The following is a 24,217-nucleotide window of genomic DNA, read 5'->3' as shown; positions in this document are numbered from 1 at the left end:
AATTGAGTAAATTTTAGAAACAAGAACCAACCTTTTAAGGATGATTTTGATTAAATACACTACTGATGTGTAAACCTGAGGATGTCCACACTGTGACTTTTATGTACCACCACCTATAGATAAACAGTGTTACAGGTCTGTTTTAATCACCGCTTAAGAATGAAAGTACTGTAATGCATTATGGCTACTATTTAAGCTTCTCTCAAGCCAGCAGAGCAGCCAAAGCACATCATAAGGCCCTTCTGGTCAGAACACAAGACACTGATGACATGACATAATGCCATAATTCATTTACTGACACCATAATGTAAAGTATGAAATACAGGTTGTCAGAAATACAATCAACACAGAGCTCACAATATTCCATCCTTGCTCTCTGGACGATTTCCAAGGCAGGAAGAGTAAACAGCCTTCTCCCAGCTTTCTTAGTTTCCACAGCTGAGAGTGTAGGATGTTTACAATACCTGTCACTCAGAGCTCTGGAAAACAGACCAAATGTCAGCAGACCTCATATTGACTCCTTCACTGACTGCTGGAAACATGCAGATGTCAAGTGACGGGAAGAAAAAATCCATATCCGTGACTATTGTATACCATATGAATCCAAATCAATGTTAAATCCTTTGTGGAAAAGTTGGAAGGTCTAAGAAAGAAGTTCAAAATAAAGCTGAGCTTCAGCATCTCCAGAGGACAGCCAGTGTTACTGCCACCATTGTATTGCAAGGCTTACTGCCAGTTCACTCCAAAGTATTCCTGAATGTCTTGAAGTTGTGCCTGCAGAAAACAGAGAATTCACCATTTTAATGGGTGCACACAGAAAATCTAACAAACAAGCAGAAAAATGGTCTTTGCATTCCACAAGTAAAAGCCATCATTTAATTTTCAAAGGACTTGAAGTTTTTAAGACAATTTAAAAGCAGTATCTAGAGTGCTGGCTCATAGTAGCGCCTACAATATCTAGTGTACTTTTAATTATCAGAAGAATGATGGTTCTGGGACACTTTTGAATACTATGAGGAAAAAAATACGTTTAAAGACATGGCTTGTTAAATTGAAGAGTTTGATTAAATAACAACATATGACTGTTAACAGCAGTTTAGGTAGGTTTGAGATGTATTTTCCTCTCAGAAGATGATTAAGTATTCGGTTTCCTTAAATGCATCACCTCTAAGGGAAAAAACCCCAAACAAAATAAAAAAGTAATAAAAAAAACAATTAAAAAAACCAAACAACAAAAAACCAAAAACCCCAAAAACAAACAAACAAAAAAACCCAACCAACCAACCAAAAAAAAACACCAAAATACCCAACAGGAAAGAGGGGACTATGTAACTGCACACCCCACTTGACCATGCATAAGAAGGCCTAGAGATCTGCAGGAGCCTGAAAAGTTGAAATAAATCTGAAGGTAGAGATCATGTTCACCTTCTAGTCTACTATAAAATAATATGGACTTCAAGGGCAAAGGTGGCAAAAATTGAAAGAATCAAAAGTCTCCTTTCTCAAGCTGTCTGTCCTCAATAAATCATCTCTCTGGTCAGCAGTTAAACGACCTATGCTATTTCTGTACGAAGAAGATCCATTTCTCCTAAAACACTCCACCAATATTTCATGTTGATGGGGTCCATGGGTTGGATCTCTCTAAGGCATACAACAGAAGAGGAAAATCCCAGTCTTTAATAAAGCAGCCACACCAGTCAGAGTGCCAGGTAACTGCAAGAAACGGAAGAGCCTGGTGTTGGCTCAACAATGAATCTAGCTGTAGAAACAAAAGCATAAAGTGCAGAAAGAAAATCATGGAGCTGCTCTTTCAGAAAAAAAAAAAGGAGTAAATCTCAGAATAACCCACTTGTGAACACATCTCAGGAAGTCATCTAGTTCCAGGCCTGGTGGAGGCAGGGCCAGTTTTGAAATCCCACATGAACTGCAGCTAGACACCTTACATTGCTCATTCAAGGCTTTCCAGTTTAAGTATGATTTGCAGAAGGCACCAGCACTTTACAAAAGAAAGTCGAAATACTGTGGTAGTCCCTGACTGAATTTACCACAGCACTCTCAATCTTTAGCTGACAGGCATCTGATATTTCTATTGCTAACAGATCCTATTTTGATCCTCTTATGGCTATGATGAATGTTTTTATATTACATGATCAATCATGATATCATCTTGATGTGCATCTTTTATTACTGTTGGTTAGAATCGCTATTTACTATTACTTTTCCTGTACAATTCAAATTTCAGGGCTTAAAATCAGACAGCTGACTTGGAAAATATAAACCTATGATAGACTCTAACACTGAAACCATTTTTCCAAGTTTAATAAATAGAAAATAATGGAAACAAAAAAATTACCCCTCTCCAGTATGTCCGAAAAAGAAAAAAACCCACCCAAATATGCAAATTCAGAAAGCATGGGTATATTTGCCAAAAAGTAAGTAGCAAGAAAAAAACGCAAACTGTCTGCTTTGGGTTTTTTTCTATAGCAGGAAAAAATGCTGCTTTCAAAATAAGCCTATGAACTATTGGAGCTGTTGGCTTCATATGCAAGAAAACTTATGAGAGCCAGTGCAGTAACAGGCAACATACTGTCAGCACACAAAGGAAGAAGAGTTGTCAAGGCAAATGATGCAGTGACAGGGAAATAAATACATGAAAGAAAAACAATCTGGAAATTCAAAACAAAAAAAATCAGAATAAAAACTAAGCAATATATTATGGTCTCACAGAATCATAGAATCCCAAACACTTTTGCAACTTATTATATATTCTTCAGCTCCAGCATTTATCTGAATGACACAAATGACATGGGACTTTAAAAGTCAGTTTTACATACATATTGCAGATGTGCTTCTGAAAGGTGCACCAGTCAGTCATAACTTCAAACAATTTAAGGAAATCTTCTGGCAAGAATTTCATTTATACTCAACATACTAATTCCTATTCTGAAGGGCCTACAGTCAAAACAAGCAACAGGAGAACATGACAGCAATTAAATGATGACTTCAAGCACAGGTTCATTGTGTTTCTACTGCTTCTCTACTGACTCCCTTTGACTTTCAAATCGTTTGAGCTGACTACTTTCTTTTTACTAGTATTGATGAAGTCAAAGATGCGTCTAAGGTGACGTACTTGGGGAGGGGTAAGAAGTTACATACGTCACACTCCTTTGCCAAAATAGATGCCTACCACTTGCTAGGCACAGTTCCTCATCTGCGTCTAGGTACCCAGACAGCAGCAACCCTCCTGCCTCAGCTTTCATTGCAAAGCACGTACTTCTACAGGTGTCTGAGAAAAAATAAAGCTTTTGATTTGCCAGCAAGTCCTGCACAAAGCTAGGCTAAAATCCTGCAGCTGAAGGATCTAAGGGCAGGCACTACCTGCACAGATAGCCACACAGGTGATCATGGTCTCAGCAAAGCTACCAGAATAGTAAGGATGAACTACTGCTGCAAAAAAACCTCCTCCCCCAGACTTCCAAGAGGCAAGGTGTTAGTGATACAGATATCTACCCCATCTTAGAACCTGCTCTCCCTCCCTTGGCTTCACTGTCCTACACTCGAGGGACATGACTGTAAAATATAGTACACAGAGTTATGAAAGAAGCAACTGCTAAAAGAATGTAGTGCAACAACAAAACCTACAACCCCAAAACCCAACTGAAGCACTGCCCTGCCATCACCTAGAAAGAAGGGATTGTGAATTGCCCAATAAATGCCACACTATAAAGAGATTGCATTCCTTCATTCACTTTCATTTCACAAGGGGGCACAAAAGAGAGGGACTGAATAGAAAACCTGTCTCTTCCCTTTTTATCAAGTTAGATATTTAATTTCTTGTAATGACAAGAAGTTGGGTGCCAATGTAAGCAAATTACTCACTGCTCACTTTACAGAATATTTGTTATAGTCTGAACCACTCAATTATATCACTCAACAGCAAATGACCAAAAAAAAAAAAAAAGAAAAATAACCCTCTTTGTAAACAGGGAGAAAATTATATATATGTTGTGAGGTCTAACACCTTTACAGCCTTGTCAGATGAGCTGACATTATGCTACTTTCTGTGACTTGTGGCCCACTGAAACAGCTAATCTTTCTGCTACCTCTGCAACAGACACACCATTAAAATGACAGAGAGTATCACTGAACATTAGGGATATTATGCCATTAGCAAAACTAATGAGGCACTATTTTTATACTAAGCCCTCTTACACTGCCTTTTACAAAAGTTCAAAACAGTCTCCAAAAGCTTCTTCAAAATCTATAATGCACACAGGGAAGGCTAATCTACCTACGAAGAGACTACCTCATCTACCTGCAGTGACTTATTTGAGGGGCCAAATACTTGTGCTGAATGCCCCTTCTGAATACAAACAGCTTAAAAAGCAGCAGGCCCAGTGAAGACTGCAATGTATTTAAAACTCTTCCTTCCTTGCCTGGTGGAGTCCTGGAGTAAAGACTGTGTGATCTTAACATTTGGAGATATTCCCAAATTAAGTCTTGCACTGAACAGCCACTCCTCTAGAAGCAGACAGTAACTTCTACAGTACAACAGCCAGGTCAGTTTGAAGTAAGAATTGAGATTTGGACTTGGGAAGGAGCAGGCAAAGTGGCAGGCATCCTTCAAGCTTAGCTAGATCCCCCTTCAGGTGTCTTCATTGTGTGGTAGCCGTGAAGACTAAAAATCTCCCACTTCTGCTGCCCTCCTTGTACATAAAGCAGCCTTTCCCTCAAAATTGCCAAGTTTACCTTCTCACCTGCCTGCTCCTGGAAGAGCATACAGCTTCAGTGAACAACTTCTGGTCCAACTTTCTCCAAAAAAACCTAGCATGGTTCTAAGATTACTTCAAGCCCAGGATGATGAATTCTGTTTTTTCCCATCCTCAATATTCTGTGTTCCATTGTGGAAACAATGGAATGTAAAGAGAATCTGGGAATGTAAAGAGGAACACCAGCATCACTGTTGGATGGGGAAGACTTAAAAATGGAGGTGAATCTTGGTGCTCTCCTTTAGCAGCTGCATCTGCCATCAGCTTCAAAGAAAGAAACCTATCCCATTCATTGTCTTCATGAGCCTTGAAACTCTTTGAAGGGAGGGGAGAAAAATTAATAAAGTTTCCTTTTTCACATAACTGCTATAACACAAACACAAGAAAAAAATCTGAAATCAAAGTCAGTATATGTTTAAACTGTGTAAAAGAGAGATTAGTTTCAACCATTTTAAACTTTTTTTTCCCTGAGAGTCAGAAGCAACACAGTGGGAGAAGAACAGCCACAACACAGAAGCCACAAAATACAGTGGAATAGATCAAAATACAAAAGGAAGCAGATTCTAGACATCTTTGAATGAAAAATATTTCAAATACCATATAAATATATAAACTGCCACCAGATGTCAGTACAGCCTAGAGAATTACTAGTTCGACCCTCTACTCAAAGCTGATAAAGGTATTTATTTAACATCTCCCACAACTGTCCAGGTACACAAATCCAGCCCTGCCACCAGTCCTGAATGGAAAGAGCCATATGAAATAGAAAGCCTCCCTTTCATACAGAGAAGCAGCCCCAGGGCTTGACATATTTCATTTGCATGTTATCGACATGAAATAAAAAACAAGCAACAAAGCTGTAAGAATAGGCATAAATTTCTACTGCTGCAGGACATCAAGAACCAACTTGATACTAAATCTCTACGTAAGGTTCAATGCTTTCCTTCCTCATGCTTGTCAGACTAACTATGGCATTCATCTTGGTCCCACACATTCCCATTCCCTCTGTTCCCAAATAGCTTTAGTCTCCATAGATTATACTGCAAAGTGTCAGGGAATATTTAGCAGTCAGGTTGCTAAGCTAAATAAAGCTTTTCTGCAAAACAAGCATTACCATCTCTGTCCTTGTGCTGCAGCAGAGGCTCCCTCCACCTTCTCCCCATCTCTGATTTTTGACAAGAGTTGCAAAGCAAAGTGTCTCCAGAGCATCCCCAGATGAGGTGACTTTGCTTCGAAACTTCTAACAGCACCCTTTATCTCACTTCTTCATGCAAATAAATATCAAAATCTAAAATTTCTTGATGGTAGAAATTAGTTTCAGCATAAAAACATTTTTGCTGCTTCGTGTCCGAATTCAGTTACACACCTAGCTACTGTTAACTAGAGAAGTTTCACAGGCTACTTAAATAAAGAGCAGAACTTACTTTAGACCATTGGTGCACAAATGAAAAACAATCAAAAAAGGAAAGAAACCACTCCCCCATCCCAAACATAATCTAGATTATTTAGTTTCAGCAAGTATTTTCAACTATGCTAGTTTATAGATGGAGCTTTCTGTCCTACCACAATCAACAGGTCTGTCTTTGAAGCAAAAACATGTATTTAGAGAACCAGAAATTGTAGAAATACCAGAAAAGAACCGTCAAGTGATTAGGAAATCTAACTTAAAATTTTTGCTTGACGTAGAACCAATGGGTGTTGGCGACATTTTGATTCCCATTTTGTGTGAAATATGCAGGTAAGCAAAGCAATATACATTGACCTATGGATATTTACATCATGAAAACTTCATTTGCAATTCATTTCTTAGGTATAAGAGTAATGTAAGAAATTACGTTTATAATTTTAATACTGCCTTGTTGCACAATCTTACAAAAATCTCTTGTATTTTCTTACCAAATGCAATCAACTCAGTGGTATATTCTTAGGTCCAATGTAAAGAACTTAAAAATAATATAATTAAAAGAAATGTGTTAAGTTAAAAACTGTGAACAGAAAATTAACGCTTTAGGCAGACGGCTAGGAAGAGAACTTACTGAAATATCTTTGTTGTGCTTTATAAGGTCATTTTAGCACAGCTCTGAGGTTTCAGCTTCAGTATTAAACCAACCGCACTCTTAGATTTCCTTTGCAGGGTTTCATATCTCAGGCTGAATAAAATTGGAAGGGCAACAGAAGTACAGATACACGGAGGCTTTTTTTGAGCATTTATGTTTTTTTAACATAGACAGCTGGATAACTTGGGATATTCATATAAAAAGAGATATAAAAAGCAGAGAGACAGACAGAATCCTGGAAGATTTATCTCCTATAATTTGGAAGGGGATATGGAGTACAAACTACCTATAAGTTGAGCAGTAGCAAATACAAAAACTGAAGCTGAAGTACATTGCTTCATGGGAAACCCCCAAACCACTTAAAATGGCATCCAAATTGAGTCCAAAGGAAGAGTGCCTCTAATTTCGTCTAAACTAAGCCCTGAAACCTCCTTTCAATTCAGGTGAGCCACATAGTATCGGAAGTTTCTCTTGGAGGAATCTAATCACTAAAGAGGGAAGGCAAGTTTTGTTGCAAAGCAGACTAAGTGCTTAATTAAACATAAAAATTACAAGCGTGTTTCACCTTGCTTTTGAGTTTCATCAGGAAACCTTTCACAATTCCTATTTTGTTCCATACAACTGCAGGTCTTTGTCAGGTTAAAACAAGAGGTAATTTATGTGCACTCTCTAAATTGGAATTTTTAATTCATGATCTTGGCTCTAATTGTAACAAAGGCCCTTGAGGCTCATAGTTTCTCTCTGTTAACTTCTCTCCCTCAAATTCTCTACACGTAAACACTTGTTTCTACAACAGCTCTTCTGCAATTCATTTTTTCCCCACTTTTTTCACATTCAGAACATGCAAAACCCAAACCCAAGTGTCTAAGTTTTACATATGCCACTTGCTCATTCTGAACTTGCTATGTCCAGGTGACAAGTACTATTCCAGTCACTCTCTATTTAGGAAATCTCAAGAACATTACATCAAGAGTACATGACTCAACAGCCAGCTTGCACACTATGCCCTGGGAAATCTAGCTTCTTAAAAATCAAAGTTTTAAGAAGGTAAAGAAGAATTTCAGCTTCTGCAGGAGCAAAATTGCAAAGATGCACTTAAAAGTTACTGAGGAGTTCACATCAGCAGCAAAGTTTCAGTAGAAAGAAGCTTACAGTTACTTACTATTTAGCACAACCTAATTTCCTAAAATCTTTAGATTAAAATTCACCCTTGACTTTCAAAGGGGTTTTTGCATCCTTCTCTGTATTACCTGAACTATGTTCAGCTAGCCTTTAACATTTCCCCTGCACCCACCAAGTATTTAGCTCTGCTGCTGAATCAACTGCAGCAAATGGCATTCCAGTTGTGAGACTTTGACAAAGGCTGGCATTTCAACAGTTACATGGCAGTATTCAATGACTGTGCAAATGGAGAATGGTAGATGAATCTTTTTTCCTCAATGAAAAAGGTTCTAGATAAAGATGCTTTTAATAAACGGTATTTGCCAACCTGAAATGCTGTCATTTTTATACAGTCAAATGGGAATAAGGTTTGGCAGAATGTTTGAAACACTTGTATATTCAATTTTTCTTGCTGCTGTTGGTTTAAGAGTTCTATTAAATTCACAAAAAAGAATTAAGCAATGCAGAAAGCATTTCCTATTGCTAACAGCTTATAGTTACTATAAACATGTTAAAATAGTTTTGTTGGTTGATTTCCTTTTAATGAAAACCCCTTTTCAAGGATTTACAAATAAGTTTAATGGAAAAGTATGCATTATTAGGGAATTTTCATCCTTGAGCTATTTTCCTCACCCTAGATCACTCAATTCTTCACTAAATACCCGGATTTTCATTTCATCTCTAAGCACAGTAGTTGCCTTAAATTTCAGTTTCCTATTTTCATCCTAGATCTTCTTCAGGTTAACTTAGCTAACAGTGTTCTTGCCAAAGTCCAAAGATATTTGCCCTGTTCCATCCCTGTGTGTTTTTAGTTGTCAATCATCTTTTCTATGACAGTCCAGAACCAGCTCTTTTATTCTGCTACTCCTTCCTTCCCTATCAGAAGATATTAAATTTGTTTTTAAAGTGGAGATCCTTAAAAGCTCTTCTGGAGCCCATTCAATCTCTGGAAGGTCTACTTTGCAGTTAAAAAAAAAAAAAACCTGCCCCCACTGTGAACATGGCCCAGAAGACTGCCTCTACTCCAAATCTGTGTCCAATGGCACACATGCAATCTTTTTCCGTTTCTCCATCAGTTCAAGAAAAACATACCTGCCAACTCAAACACATCATTAATACTCGCAACTCCACAGACCCAGCCAAACACCTAGTTTTGCAGATTCTTTATGCATAAAATCTAAATTACAGTCCTTTCAACTGATCCTTATCTTTCCATCTCATCCAGTGACTCTTCCTCTTCCAGGTTTGCTTTCACACAACATTCTCCAGTGAAGGAAAGGCAAAAATCTTGCTGTGACTACAATACATTCAGAAAACTACTGCCAGAAAGAATACTCTAAGAAGTCATCTCTTTACATCCTCACGGGGCTACCCGCCCCTTTTCAGCTGAATCAAACAGCTGCTATTGTCATGGCTAAGGCCTATCAAGGCTTGCAATTATCTTTGCCCTTAGTAAGACATCTTCTCTACCTCCAGTATCACATGAGGTTAGACTCTGCTGCCCATGTTACAGTTTCTGTTAAGCCTCATTTGTGCTTTCTTATACCTTGTTTTAACAGAAATGCAATTTCCAAGTCCCCAGCCTTCCTCACTGTCCTCCTGTTCACACTGCCTACACTAAAAGATTTAAGAAACAAACTGGTATTACCGGGTTACCAGCAGCACCAGCGCTGCCTCGCCCGACGCTCCAACCATTCATGGATAGGTTAATCTACATATATGGATCCAGAACTATTCCAGAGATTTCACAGAAACCATGGTGCTTGGCACCACAACATGCTGCAGTCACACTGAACATCTGACTGACAACTTATGAAGTCACTTAAACCATTTTAGTCTCAGGCTGACAAATCAGCAACACCAAATAAAAATTTGAGAGCAGCAATAGTCATTACTTGAAGCAGCAATACTGAAACTGAAAAAAACCCAAAACTTTTTCAGCAATAATTTCACCACTTGGCCATAAAGACAGTAAAAAAATCTCACCTAAACATACTTTCTTTTCTCCTAAATAGGCAGTAAACTTAAAACTTCTTTATTAGTATTTCAGAGAGGCTCATCACTATGGTATGTGAGCAACCAAAGAAGATCAAGTTGCTCATCTGTATTAAACAACAGCTGCTGCAGGTTGAGAACAAGCAGGGCTTCAGTTTTACAGAAACTCAGCTGAGGTTTCTGTTTGGCAAAGACATGTATTTGAAACAAGGCATGGATCCAGATCCCATTTGATATGGTTCTTCCCGATGCATAGATTTCAGGTAAATTCAACAGCTCCTCTCTCTCTCCTCCACATAAAAAGCTTTTCCCTCTCTGTGCTAACAGGATTAAGTGTCACATTTAAATTTTATCAAACTTCACTTTGTTTTCTCACCCCTTCCCTGAATTAGCAGATTACTGCTGAAGCAGGCAATGAACACACAGCTTCTCCCACTTGTTAACATCACGGACACGCTGTGGCATGGATCCAAGCCCTGTTTTCCTGCAGAGGATATAGCTTCTGTGGATGTGAACAATCTCCAGCAAAAGCTTAACACATCGTCCCATTTCCTCTGTTGGAAGGGAGTCTCCCAACTTTTGCTCAGAACAAACAGAGTCCTGGAGCCAGCCCATAGACAGTGTTTACAAAAACAGCAATGTCACCAACAGAAGAGATTCGAATACTTTGGAACAAAAATAGTCTGAAGGAAAAAAGAAGCAGCAGAATTTTTTTTTTGCATGAAAAAGTAGTAAATTAAGCATTAGTCAAATGCTGATACAATTTTTTTAGCTATTTTATATGAAGGCTTCCTTAAAAACCATATCTATTTTACTGTGGTTAAAGTAAATCTTATGCTGAACAAAGGAACTGAAAGGTACCAATTTAGCAACAGTTCTGTATTTCCTTCCCCACCTCTCCTCTTGCTGCCTAACTTACACATGTACAAATAAGGGGTTCAATATAAAAGAACACTTTTTTGTAGTGGGATTTGCTTTAATTTTTTTAAACACACTGAAAAACTTTAGATTGCCCCAACTTCATGAAAATATAAAGGGTAGCTGAAGCATTTACAAAGGTTCTGCACCATCTGTAATTCTTCACACATGCACTTTGACAACCTGATTTAATTAGTATCAACCTTTCACCACTTAGCATGCTACTAAGTATTAGTCTATTTTTATTTTATTTATTTTAAGGAAGTGGAACAATACAGTGATCATCAAAAATAGCACATCAAAATAGTACACCCTGTACCCTGTACTTAAACAAATAAATACAGAAAATTATAATCCAAGAGTAGGATATATAAATATAAACTCTAAGTTTCAAGAAGTTCATGAGAATTATAACTTTTGGAAAACCCAGTCCATCTGGTAATTGAAGTGGCTTCAATCTCACAGTTACTAACACAGGAACGGAGCAGAAAGCTGCTCTCAGCATCCATTTTGCCTATGAATCAAACTTGTAACATCATATGGTCAAGGTATAAGACAAGGCAAGCAGGCATAAGAGAAAAATGCATCACATTTTTTTCTTGCTTTTACCTCACTTCCACTCTACAATCTGCCTGAGGACTATGACAGACACAAGTGGTAGGAAGCAAGAGGCAAAGAAGTGTCAGAGACAACGTGAATATCCAGGCTCCATCCAAGAAGCAGGAAGGAAGAAACTTGAGGGTCAGCAGCAGAAGATAAGGGCAGAGACAGGCTCTAGCATAAGACTTTTTGTAAGTAAATGGCTTGGCAATGAAAATAATATTTTTTTAAAGCTTCCATGCCTCCTCCCACATTGAAGCTGGTAAATCTCATCCTGTTGCCCTGTTCAGGGCTGTGAATCTTTATGCAAACATGAAATGGTGCTACTCACCTCCAGATCTTCTCTGTGTACAAAAATTAGCAGGCTACTTCTTACAAAATTAATTTGCAAGAAACCTCTTCTAGACCCAACCAAATAGTGGACAGAGGCTTCATTTTCTTTCCCAACTCTTAAAACACCAGGAAAGTTTGGAAAGAGCATAGAAAAAAAAAAAGAAAATAATTTAAAAATAAATAAATAAAGCAAGGAAGCCAGCAACTGCCTACAGTTTGCCTGTGCCCTTTCTGGTTAAAGATGAGGGCAGGCAGCTAGTTATTTCAGAAAGACCCCATTTAACTTCCTGAAATGAAAGTCTACCAAGTATTAAAGGGAGAACAAAGGGATGTAAGCAGATTGTGTACTTCCTTTCTAGAGATAATTTTTACTAGCATTGCAATTCTACAGTTCTTACTAAGGGAACTGATGTGTTAGGCAGAGTTCAGCAACATGCTTCATTCAATCTCCACTTCCACAGTTGGTGGAAGTTATTAGCATGGTGCTAACAACACCAAGGCTGTGGGTTCGATCCCCGTACAGGCCCTTCACTTAAGTCCAACTTAAGAGTTGGACTCGATCCTTGTGGGTCCCTTCCAACTCAGAATATTCTGTGACTCTGTGATTTATCACTTCAGAATGATGTTCAATTTTATATCATGTGTCTTCGAATTCTTTAGAAAGACAGAATGTTGACACAAGTTTGCTGCATTAGAATTTATGGCAACAACAGTTAATTTCTCTAATCAGATCTGAAAGCATACACCTTATTTTACTCTTATTGTTTAAAGTGTCTGAAGGCTTAAAATAAAATGAGAGCTGACACAAAACATAGTAAAAGCCTATAATATATACTAGCCTCCAAGTATGACTGCATTCAAGGTATATTAGTTACTTTTTTGGTCAGCTCAAAGAATCGTTCATCCCACCAGCTGATATTTCTCTCCAAGGAGAAGAAAAATGGTTTCACAAATCAATTCCAGCAAATTAGAGTATTAGCAATGAGGCAAAATGCAATCAAATCAAAGTGATGATTTATTGCTTACAATGAAAACTAGAGAATTTATACCTTCAGATGTTCTTTTCAGTAATCAACTGATATTCTGTAAGATATTCTGTAAGACAGTTCAGGAAATTCAATGCAAACTATTTCTTAATATATGATGTATGTCACAACCCTGATTTAGTTCATGATGCAATTTTAGCACATGCTGTTTCTACTCATATACTTCACATGCCAGAACAGATTTGCTGCAACCACAGAAACATCTTTGGAAAGTTAAAAATTACTTGGTTCTAAGGCAAAAATGCTTTATCTGTACATTACAAGTTGAATTGTACGTGTTTTATCAGGAGCTATTGAATCTCTAGGAGCAAACATGCCTCACTAGTATCCAAAACAGACAGCGGACGCTCTACAGGTGCAGTTAGAAGTGTTGGCTTGTTCTATAACTTTCATGGAGGAGAATGCATATGACACTACCTTTAAGTCAGTACACCCAGCAAGTGCGGTCTGCCACCAGTTTAGAAAACTTCTCTACAAAAGAAGCACTGACAATGATATGACCAAGTCTAGTCACCCATGTCCTAAGACATCAGACAGTTAAGAGCCAGAAGCTTTAGGGACTTAAAGCACCAACACCTTTCCTAGAAACATTTTAAATCTGTTTTAGCTATGATGAATGAGTACATTTACATAGTCAAGAGGAGTTGTAGACAATAAGCACTTCTGAACACAAGGCAAACCACACACACCTCAAGGCAAGTACCCAGGTAGTAATATCTAAGCTTCTGCCCCGCTGTGTGAGCACCTTCATAAACATCAAACACTAAGTTGGCAGTGGAAAAAAGACACATGTATAACCACAGAAAAGTAGTAGACAGGCTTAGAACTGGGTTCAGCTGACACCACTGCAAGGAAGATTATTTCCATACCTTTATTTTATGCTTGCAGCTTTTTGTCTGTGTCTTAATGAGAAACAGTTATTCCTTCTTCCTCTCAATGTATGTCCACTCAGCAGTATAAGAGCTAAACCACTCTTACATCAGTGATACAGACAGAAGATCCAAATCATTCCAAAATAACACTGTTCTCACAAGCAGCAACTGCAAAATGCCTGAGGCAAAAATGTGTCAAGTACCAAATTTTAGTTATTCAAACCCTGTCGTGTTCTCCTTTTCCTAAAGCTACCAATTTCATTCCATTTAACTAACATGTGAAAACTCTCTAATTCCATTTTACTAACATGTGGAGAACATGAAGATCTTCCTTTTGAAAAAGAGAAATGCTCAGATTAGGAAACTTGCATGTTAATTTTCAATATGAGTTCACATCTCGTTTACAATCGGATTCTCAGCTCAGCACACTGACATGGAAGGGAATGTAAGAGAAAAATAAGATCTGTTAACAAAGCTGGTATCTGCAGTCAGTTCCTCTCAGGAATGAAACACTCAACCTTCCAGGACAGCACTAGATATATTCGTATAAAATATCTTTGTGACAGAAATTAACAAAAGAACAACAAGGCTTCTTTACAGATTTCCTCATACAAGACATAAAATCCTTCTGTGTAGATAGTTGCTATGGTGCAGACTTAAGGGGAAAAAGAGGGGAGATCAGACTTCTTGTTTACAGGTTTCCAATATGCTCCACTTGATCCATCTTGAAATTGAAACCCTTCAGCTTTCTGTCTTTAGACTGTCAGATGATAGAGAACAAACACAGTGTTAGCAACTTCATAAAGCTCCCACATTTTCTGCACAGATCTAGAGAAAAACATCCACAGACAGTAGGGACAATCTAGTTTCAAAAAGCATAAAAGCCATGTTAAATCCTGAAAGACCTACTAAAGGGAAAAGAGACTTACTCTGGGAATGAAATGCCAGATTAGCCTTGAACACTGTCAACACTTCACCACAATGTAACACTGCATGGATCTATTAAAAAAATACGCTGTTTCTACATTGTCAGGCAAAATCCTGATTCTTCTGAGAAATTCTTACACAGGTTTTATCCAAATAGGTATGCCCGTCTATTTACAGATTCAAGAAGAATAAGACAAAGACATTTACGGTAGTATTCAACTCTCTAAGATACCTAAACTATATAAAGACACAGCTTCTGCTACAGTCAAAAAAGCCTACAGAAAAACTCAGCTTATCCTACAGCAGACACTTGGAATTAGTTCAGGTACCTAGACACAGGTATCGGCTGTCAGTTTAAGCACCTTGAGAGTTTTACTTCATTTCCAGTGGCCTTATGGAATTTTTACCAACACTTTAGTGATCCTAATTGGCACTAGGTTTAGGTAGGTGAGCAGAGGGCTACTATCCAGGCCCCACTGACTGTACCAAGGAGATTTTCACCAACTAGGAAGACAGAGAGCACAGAAATGTGGTGCAAAAGGATAAAACTTAAATTCATCAGTCATGAACAGAATGCATCCTTTATTCTTTTGACAATTGACAAGAACTTAGCTATCACTTTTAGAATACTCTTAGACTGTTCTTTATTGTGGTTTTGGTGCTATGTAAGAGTTTTGGCCTTTGCAGTCGCTACTTTAGGGTCCCATTTTCTACAGAAGCAGCCAAATGTAATTTCTTCTCTAGATCCCTTATTCACTAGCTGAGAGATTAGTCTAGAACCTTTTTGCCAAGAACTTCTATATAACCTGGTCTGCATAAACTGTCTTAATTTTTTTTAGTATGGTGCATAAAACCCATTCATACAGAACAGGTTAGTTCTACCATTCAGTCAGTGACCAGTCTGGTTCTGTCATATACTGTGCTTTTACCGAACATGCAGGGTGAGGTTAGAAATTACCACCTGATCTTAACCAATCCAGGATAATTCCAAGGTTTAGGAACTTAATGATGCAGTCTTCCTAAAATAAGTACAAGTTCCTTGCATGAGGATGCCTTTAAAGACCTCCAGAGGGAGATGCTGTCCAATTTCTGGCATTTAAATTGCTTCGAACATCCATCTTAGGCATCATCACCAGCCACATCAGCATCTTGCTACAGCCTGCATATTCTGCTCTGTCAGGTCAGGAATTCAAAACTCAAAAATAAATAGGAGAGGAAACAAGACATGTGACAACTTTCAAATTCTATGGCAGTTTTCTTGCTCCCTTTAGAGTGTAACTTATTCATGCCCCAAATGCTATTGTTTGCCATCATCTATATATATTTCTTTACGTGGTTACTGTTCGAACAACGTGTAAAAATATTATTTTCCATATTGTCACATATGCCTAGAAAGCTTAACTAATGCCCCAAACTGTTTACTCCCCACTGCTAGCAAACAGCTTACACTGAAACAGTAGCATCTAATGTCTACTTGTGCTACTACCAGCACCACAAGAAAAAAACCAATACACTGGAGGGTATTGGTGTAGCCTTCTTTCCATAATTTTTTTGGTTCTTCCATCTTCTGGGATTTGTTTCCAAGAGAAGATCATTAATTTCTTGGCTGTTAACCCTGAACCACTCCTGACTGTGTTCTGCCTACAGAAATCAGACCTTCACCAAGGCCGGACTGGGACAGAACAACCATTAACTTTTAAACACTAGGGAAAATATTATCCCTTCACGTTTACAGGCATAAGTAGTTCTGTTTTCCTTCCCATTTATTTAACAAGCACTGGAATGATTCTGCTAATGCAGATATAACCCAGTTCTCACAGCTAGAGATAAGGGACACCGTGCAAGTAAACCACCAGGCACCCTGTGCTTCTATAGCTATACTCATTACACACAATCCACCCAATAGCAGGGATATTTAAGAGAGTCACAAGGTTCCCAGGGAGAGAGAGCTGAGATTTTGTCACATTTTATTCCAAATCTACTGATAACAGAAGAGCTTTTGCCAAGGCAATTTTGGCAAGTACTTCCAGCATTATCCTGGCTTGCCAAACTGCATTTAGATTTTGCTGGACTTATTTACTTATTTAATATGCTCAGAGAAATAGAAACATTTGTTGCTGTAGAGAATTTGGCTTACTTTGAAGACCTGGAACAACACTTAAAGATGAATCAGAGACTGACTGACTTAGGAATGTGATATATTAACCTCAGCTCATAGTGGTGTTGCATGCTGAAGTGCTAGAAGTAATCCATAGCACAGCTACTTCAGGTCTGAGACCAGACAACTCTCTGAACTCTCAAACGACACTTTCATTGTGTTATTTTTATATAGCCAAGTTCTTGCCCCTTTCAAAAATACTATCCAACACGAGCTGTAAGATGACCCTGAAGATCCACTTTAGGAGTCAAAACAGCACAACTACGTTTTAGGACAAACTCAGCATTCTTTGCTGACTGCATGGAAATAAATCCTAAAGGCTTGATTTTCAGAAGAGATTAAGCCTTCAATCTCTCTCTCTCTCAAACACAAAGTTACAGCCCTTTAGGACCCCTTTAGTTAAAGGCTGATCCCTCCCACGCTGTTGTCCCTACCCTCACTCCCCACAGGGCCAGTCAGTGCTCTGCTTCCACCCTGTCAGTGAGGCACGCAGGAATGCTTTTGATCAGATGCATCAGAGATACACTGGTGACATAGCTTGCCTGACAGAATCATGCTCTATGGTTTGACTCAAAACATGGAGTGAAAATACTGAAGTATTTCAAAAACATTATCTGCAGTACTTGTTTTAAACATTTTGTTACTGTTTCTCCATTGTTTGTCCATTCCACATTTTCAGCTTTACTAGCTTGCTTTTTCTCCCTTTTTTTTTTTTCCTGGGCAAGTCCTTCCTTCTTCACACCCTCTCCATTCCCCCATCTCCTGACACTACCTCACAATAGATGAGCTACGTACTTGGTCATAGCCATGGTCCAACTATCCTCAAAGCACATACTGCTAGAGAAAAATATGAAATACTGCTCAAGCTTACATAGTGTCATTTTTCTATCTCCTGACTGTTACAATATAAATTCATCTTGGAGGCATAGCAATTCATATAATTCTTTCCTTTGCCTTTTAAAAGCACATATTCTTAAAACTCCTTTAACCCATTATTCAGTAGGCACCTATAATGCATTTTTCACAAACAGAAAAATCAAGTATAAACATACTTTTTCACATATAAACATTTCTGGTTTCTAAAAGTGTATACATACATATTTTGGTTGCATTCAAGGTGAACAGTACCAACTTGCTTCCTAAGAGATACAACTATGGATCTAGAGGAATACCCGTGGATTCTTCTAGATAAACCAACAAAAAAAATAAACCAAGAGAAGAGAAAGAATCAAAGCCTCTCCACTCCAGGGAAACATACCGCTCAGTGATGATTCTTCACTGATAGTTTTAAATCTGTTCACCAAACTATTATCCCTCAGATATGCTAATTTTATCAGGATGTTTGGGTTGCCATCTTCAATATCCTGAAAACCATCATAAAGGCTAGTGTTTGTATGAGGCTATCAATCTGCCTGACTTAACATGAAATAAAATAAAAAGACAACATAATAAATTTCCCAGCAGGACCTACTCCACTTACCTACTTTGGTTCAAGTCCTATTTCAGGATTTCTGTGCAAAACCACGTTAAGCTGACAGTCTATAAGCAATTGTACACTCTACTCACCCAGTTAAGCCCTGGCACAACTTAGTTTCCATCTGTAATCTGAAGTACTCTAATTTTAGATTAGCAATCCACAGAGTTTCTTATATTACTCCTCTTGCATTCCTTGATACAAGTTACTGGCATCTTCTAAGCTATGTCCTATTTTCATAGCTGTTGTTAAACATCCCCCTGGCTGTTAAAGTGGAAAGAAAGCCATCAACATTTGCATTTGACTAAAATCCAGCTTTTTAACCACATACCTGACAAATCTATAGAATATAGTCTTTAGGCACTGCTCTATAATTTTGACTACTACCTGGTCATGAAACACCAACATTAAAACTACTTTTGTTTCTAATAAAAATCTTTCTTTCTTTGACTGTCCAGCTGTCCTCCCTCCATCCATGTAATTTTCTTACTAATTTTATACATTGCTTCATTATCTGCTAATTTATATTCATGGAATAAAAGCTGACAGACATCTATTTAGGGATTTCTTGTGCCAGGAGGAAGGGAAAGAATATTTTTAAGTGCCATTTCCACCTCTATTCTCAGACATTTTTATCTTTGCTATCTCCCTTGATTGTGGATTCATCCACAACCAGTAAGATTTTTGTAAGCCATTCAGAAGCATTACATTTTTTTCCTTTCATATTTCATCTTTCCCCTTGTGTTGTTCAAAAGCTTTCTACCTTTTGAATTTCTTCCTTTGAGGAAACGGACTTCTATAAGCCACGATACCCACACCCGAAGTAGTCATCCTAGACTGACTTTGAAGCTAAAGGAAAGAAATAAGCAGGGCAACTGGGGATAAATCATGCCATTCCTAAATTCATATCTAAAATAAATCATATAGAACTGTCCTGTAAAAGGGCCTCTCCTTACTCATTAAAAGCCTAAAACAGTCCAGCTTGGACATATTTAACTACAGCAGTAGTTAAGTGTAGTAAGTTCAGCAATATGAATCCGTATTATAGGTATTTCCTACCAACTTTCATGAACAATTAGGATCCCCAGAGAGGATTCAAAGGTAATGATAACCACATAAACACACTGTGGGATGGAGAAATCAGATATCCAGTGGTTTTCCACCTTAAGACACCACCATATTTATTTTCTGAATGTTAATTCCTATTTGTTTCTTTGTGAAGAAGCTTAATTGCTCACAAAATAAGCAAATAACCTTTAATACAGAGACCTGTATTAATGTGACCTGCCAAATGGCTGCTATACCATATCTAGAGCCACAGAGAACTCAGAACTGTACATCCACAGGGCCACAGCCCTGGGCCTCATCTAACAAGCAGAATACATATAGCCATTTCAAATGGGTCTGACCTGTGTCTTTTAAGTATTTCTGAGGATGCTGCTGGAGGAGGTTTAGCAGGCAGAACATTGTGCCAATGCTGCAGAGCCATGTGAGTGCCACTTCATACTCTTTTCCCCACTGTTGCTAGTTGGGTCTTGCCCTTGCCCTGTAAGTCTGGGACCTAAGCTAGTTTCTTTCCTTTCACTGCTTTCCATGCTTCACATAGAAGCTCCAATTACTGGCTGGAGTGTCTCAAGAGACATCACTACTCATATGAAAGACCAAAAACTCTCATAGGAGGTACAATTTCAAGGAGATAGTAAGTAAATGTGTCTCACACAGGCTTTCTACTATTACACCATTGCTTAGTTTAAGCTGTCAAAAACCCCTCTGTATGTTTTGAAAACATTTCAGGATGTTACTGATGAACATTTATAGTTATAGAATTAATCACTGCTATGAATCCCAGAATCGCATGATATGTAGAAAAGCTTCAAGGTTACATAGCTTTCAACAACCAAAACAGAGGAACTCCACAGCTCACTCTAGCCTCCATAAATTAGATTGCTGACGCACTAGTAAAATCCTTACTCTAAAGTAAGAGTAGCATTTTTACTTAATGTAAACAGACTAAGTATTCAGTTGCTTTATTTTTTTAAAGCCACTAATTTTTGAGCAAGAGCTTCAGATGAGCACATATTCCATGCAATAATATCATAAATAAACTACAAGCAGAACACTTGAAACTAATTGTATTAAGAAATTCTAGAATGCAAGGCTGCTTTACTCTGCTCAGCATGCACATCTAGGCAACGAGTGGAAAAAAACGAGCCATTTGCACAGCTTCCTTTGTCTCTTCTTCCCTGACACAGGTATGTGCATGTGTATACACATATGTACACACACACAAACAAAAATACAAGGCAGAGTATATCAGCCTTGTATAGTGAAATTTCTTAATACAATAACTTCCAAGTATATATATATAAAAATATATATAAAGAAACATAAAGGATAAACAAGTTATTATGCAGAATGGTGAAAACTTCTCTGGAGAAAGTAAAACATTTTCACTCATGCACAGAACAAAGCAGACAACTTCCCCAGAAATAGCAGCACACATCAGAAATACAGCTATCAACTCTGCAAAGTCAACACTGCAAAATATTAAGCCTATTCTCAAAGTATACAGAAGGTGAGGAGGGCAAGAGGAAAATAAAAAGTACTATAAATATTACTGTAAAAAAGATCTCTTAACAGGCTAGGGCCTTCAGCAGAGTGCAGAAACTCTTCCCAAAGCTTTTACTACAACAAAGTATTTAAGAAAGGTTGTTGACTGATAAGCCTTTTATTTGTTAGACTGAGCAAAAAAAAGTTTGAAAAAGATTAAAAAAGTTCAGGTCAGTAACAGAGAATAGCATTACAGGACAACTGGATGTGGGAGCTACTTCATATACTCGCTGCGATGGCCTTCAAGACAAAAGCAAGCAGTTTAAGTTGCATCTAGTGAATTAAGGTGAATCAAGGGAAGGCAAGGAGATGAGTGATATGGTGAAAGCAAAGAGACAAGTGATCTCTGCACAGCATCCTGTACAGCTAAATGCAAATCCTCTGTCCTTACACAAGATGAAAAAAAATGGAGTGGAATGAAGAGAACAGAACAGCTCGGAGCTCCTCCAGGTAGATGCTGAAGGACCAACTATTGATTGAGAGACACTAGAATGCACAGAAGAGACTGCAAAAAAACTGCTATGGCCAATATCCCTCTCTTCCACTGATATCTTGCCTTGTTATATGCAGAAACTCTTAAATTAATTTTCTATGCTCTGCATTGTGAAAGGAGGTATGTATTTAATCAAAGGGCATACAAGGGAGGGGGGAGGAAAAATACATCAGCAACATAAGACAAAGTTACAGAAACTATTTCCAATTTACACACCAGAAAAATCAAGTGCCTATGACAGGAAGCCTGAATTGAAGCAAAATGTTGGCTACCCATATTAAATTAGGAGACGTATTGTTAAATAAAAGCAGATATGTTTACATCCACAGTTAGAAAGATGCCTCAAGCTATCATCTGGCAAAACACTATGTCACTCCACTGCACGTGGCTTCCTTCTCATATCCTTTGTTCGTTTATTTGTTTCATAATAACTATTTGAAGCTTCACAAAAAAAAAAAAAAACAAAACCAGCCTGCATACATCAGTAGGGAAAAAAAAAAGAGTGATTTCATGCATCTTGGTCTATAAATAACTGCTTGAAGGGAAAAGAGTTTTATGCCTAATTCAATTCAGAAGAATCATCATTTCCAATTCAGGTTTGTTGTAGGAGATACGGGATTAGTTCATCTTCTTTTACTCTGTTTTTAAACAAAACAAGCACATTGTTTAATGCCTATTTCACATAAAATTAACAAAGAAAACTTCCCAAGAAACATGGCTATTAAACAATGTCACTTTTTAAGCAGAGTTAAAGCACATATCTGAACAATACACGTTTTTGAGTGTGGCTTGAGTAGGAACAGCAGCTCTGTACTGAAAGCTTTCCATTCACATCAACTGTATTCTCTTCATAACAAGTGCATATGTAGGCAGAGGGATTGTGCCTTTTCCAACAGCTGCCCCATCATTTTAAAGATGATTTCCATAAACAGCATACACACATAAGTAGTGCTGGTCAACTTTCCTAACTTTCCTCCTTTCCTTCCCTCCTTCCTGGCCTGCAGACAGAACTTCCGCAGAGTCAAAACCAAGACCTCTCAGACAAGAACTGCTCTTCCCTTTCAAACAGGGATTCTTTTTGGATAGATTATTTTTTAAGAATATATCCATTAATTCAGTAGAGGGGTGAAGAGGGCTTGACTTGACCTACCCAAATCTGGAAGCCAGGGCCTGAAAGCAAACCCTGTCTTCCAAGGGGGACAGTGACCTCAACAGGTACCGGCATACAGCAGCATTTAAGACAAAGTTAGCAGCCAGCTTCGACCCCAAACAGAAAATGAGGACCACTGCTCCAACAGACTTGCACTGGGTTTGTGTGGTCAAGTTTTGGTAGCAGGGGTTGCAGTGGGAGGGTGGGCTACTGGAGTGGCTTCTGTAAGAAGCTGCTGGAAGCTTCCCCCATGTCCAGCAGAGGCAATGCCAGCCAGCTTCAGGACAGATCCGCCACTGGCCAAGGCTGGGCCAATCAGAGAAGGTAGTAGCGCTTCTGTGATAACATTTAAGAAGGAAAAAAAATTATTGTGCTGAAGTAATTTGGCTCAGAGAAGAGAGGAGTGAGAATATGTGAGAGGAACATCTACACAGACACCAAGGTCAGTGGAAAAGGAGGGGGAGGAAATGCTCTGGGCACTGGAGAGGTGATTCCCCTGAAGCCTGTGGGTGTGCAAAGATCCACCTGAAGCCTGTGCAAGAGACCCACACCAGAGCAGGTGGATTCCCAAAAGATGCTGTGATCCCGTTGGAAGCCCATGCTGGAGCAGGGTCCTGGCAGGGACCTGTAAACCTGTAGAGAGAGGAGCCCACGCTAGAGCAGGTTTTCCTGGTAGGACTTGTGACCTTGGGGGTACCCACACTGGAACAGGCTGTTCTTGAAAGACAGGAACCCATGAAATGGGACACATGCTGGAGTAGTTGTGAAGAACTGCAGCCTGTGGGAAGGACTCATGCTGGAGAATTTCATGGGGAACTGCCTCCTGTGGGAGAGACCCCACACTGGAGCAGGGGAAGGACTCCTCTCCCTGGGCAGCGGCAGGAACAATCTGTGATGAACTGACTGTAACCCCTGCTCCCCATCTCCCTTTGCCACTGGCAGGGAGGACACAGAGCCCAGGAAGGAGGAAGGGGTAAGGGGGAGGTGTTTTTAAGGTTTGTTTTACTTCTCATTACCCTATGCTCAAATTTTGACAGGTAATAAATTCAACTGATATCCCCAAGATAAGTCTGTTTTGTCCATGATAGTATTCGGTTTGTGATCTCCCACGGTCCATATCTCAACTCATGAACCTTTCGTTATATTTTCTCTCCCCTGTCCCGCTGCAGAAGAGAGTGACAGAGTGGCTTTGGTGGGTGCCTGGTATCCAGCCAGGGTCAAACCACCACAAATCCTTCTGAAGTTTAGCTCTAGTGGGTTTTAAGAGGTAGCTGGTGGAAGAGCAGGTTACATGTCTGAAGCTATTTTTCTTGAAGAAAACTCCTTATATGCATATAGTGAGATTAGAGGCTGGAGAAAACAGTCCCAACATACTACTACATTTTCCAACAGGAAACATGCTGAACTTTGAGACAGTACGTAATTCAGGAAGAAGAGTAATAGAATGGGTATTAAAAGAATTTCCTGCCAAAGCACAAATATTATCAATATGTAAATCTTCACAGGAGGTACTTAATGCTTTTGATATTAAATACTCTGCCTATGCAAGTCCTCTCCTATTGCTCAATCCTCTTCAAAACTATTGCAAAGCTTTCCAGATGAGGAGATTATGTCAAGAATCCTCTGTCTAGATGGCATTTTTCAAGTGCATCCA

The 24,217-nt window shown here is 38.7% G+C and overlaps 1 long non-coding RNA gene across 1 annotated transcript in view; it reads right to left on the bottom strand.

The window, feature by feature from the left end:
* Positions 1–265: 265 nt before the first annotated feature.
* LOC113974583 overlaps positions 266–24,217 on the bottom strand; it is a 36,820-nt gene continuing 12,868 nt past the window's right edge. The window contains exon 2 of the long non-coding RNA XR_003536590.1: positions 266–774. This is a non-coding gene — a long non-coding RNA (uncharacterized LOC113974583). The remainder of the gene's footprint in view (positions 775–24,217) is intronic.

Source organism: Neopelma chrysocephalum, unplaced genomic scaffold, assembly GCF_003984885.1.
Source record: "Neopelma chrysocephalum unplaced genomic scaffold, ASM398488v2 Primary Assembly neopelma1_23b, whole genome shotgun sequence".
NCBI classification, from domain to species: Eukaryota; Metazoa; Chordata; class Aves; order Passeriformes; family Pipridae; genus Neopelma; species Neopelma chrysocephalum.
Note: the sequence above shows the minus strand (reverse complement) of the source record. Positions and strands in the feature narration are given on the sequence as shown.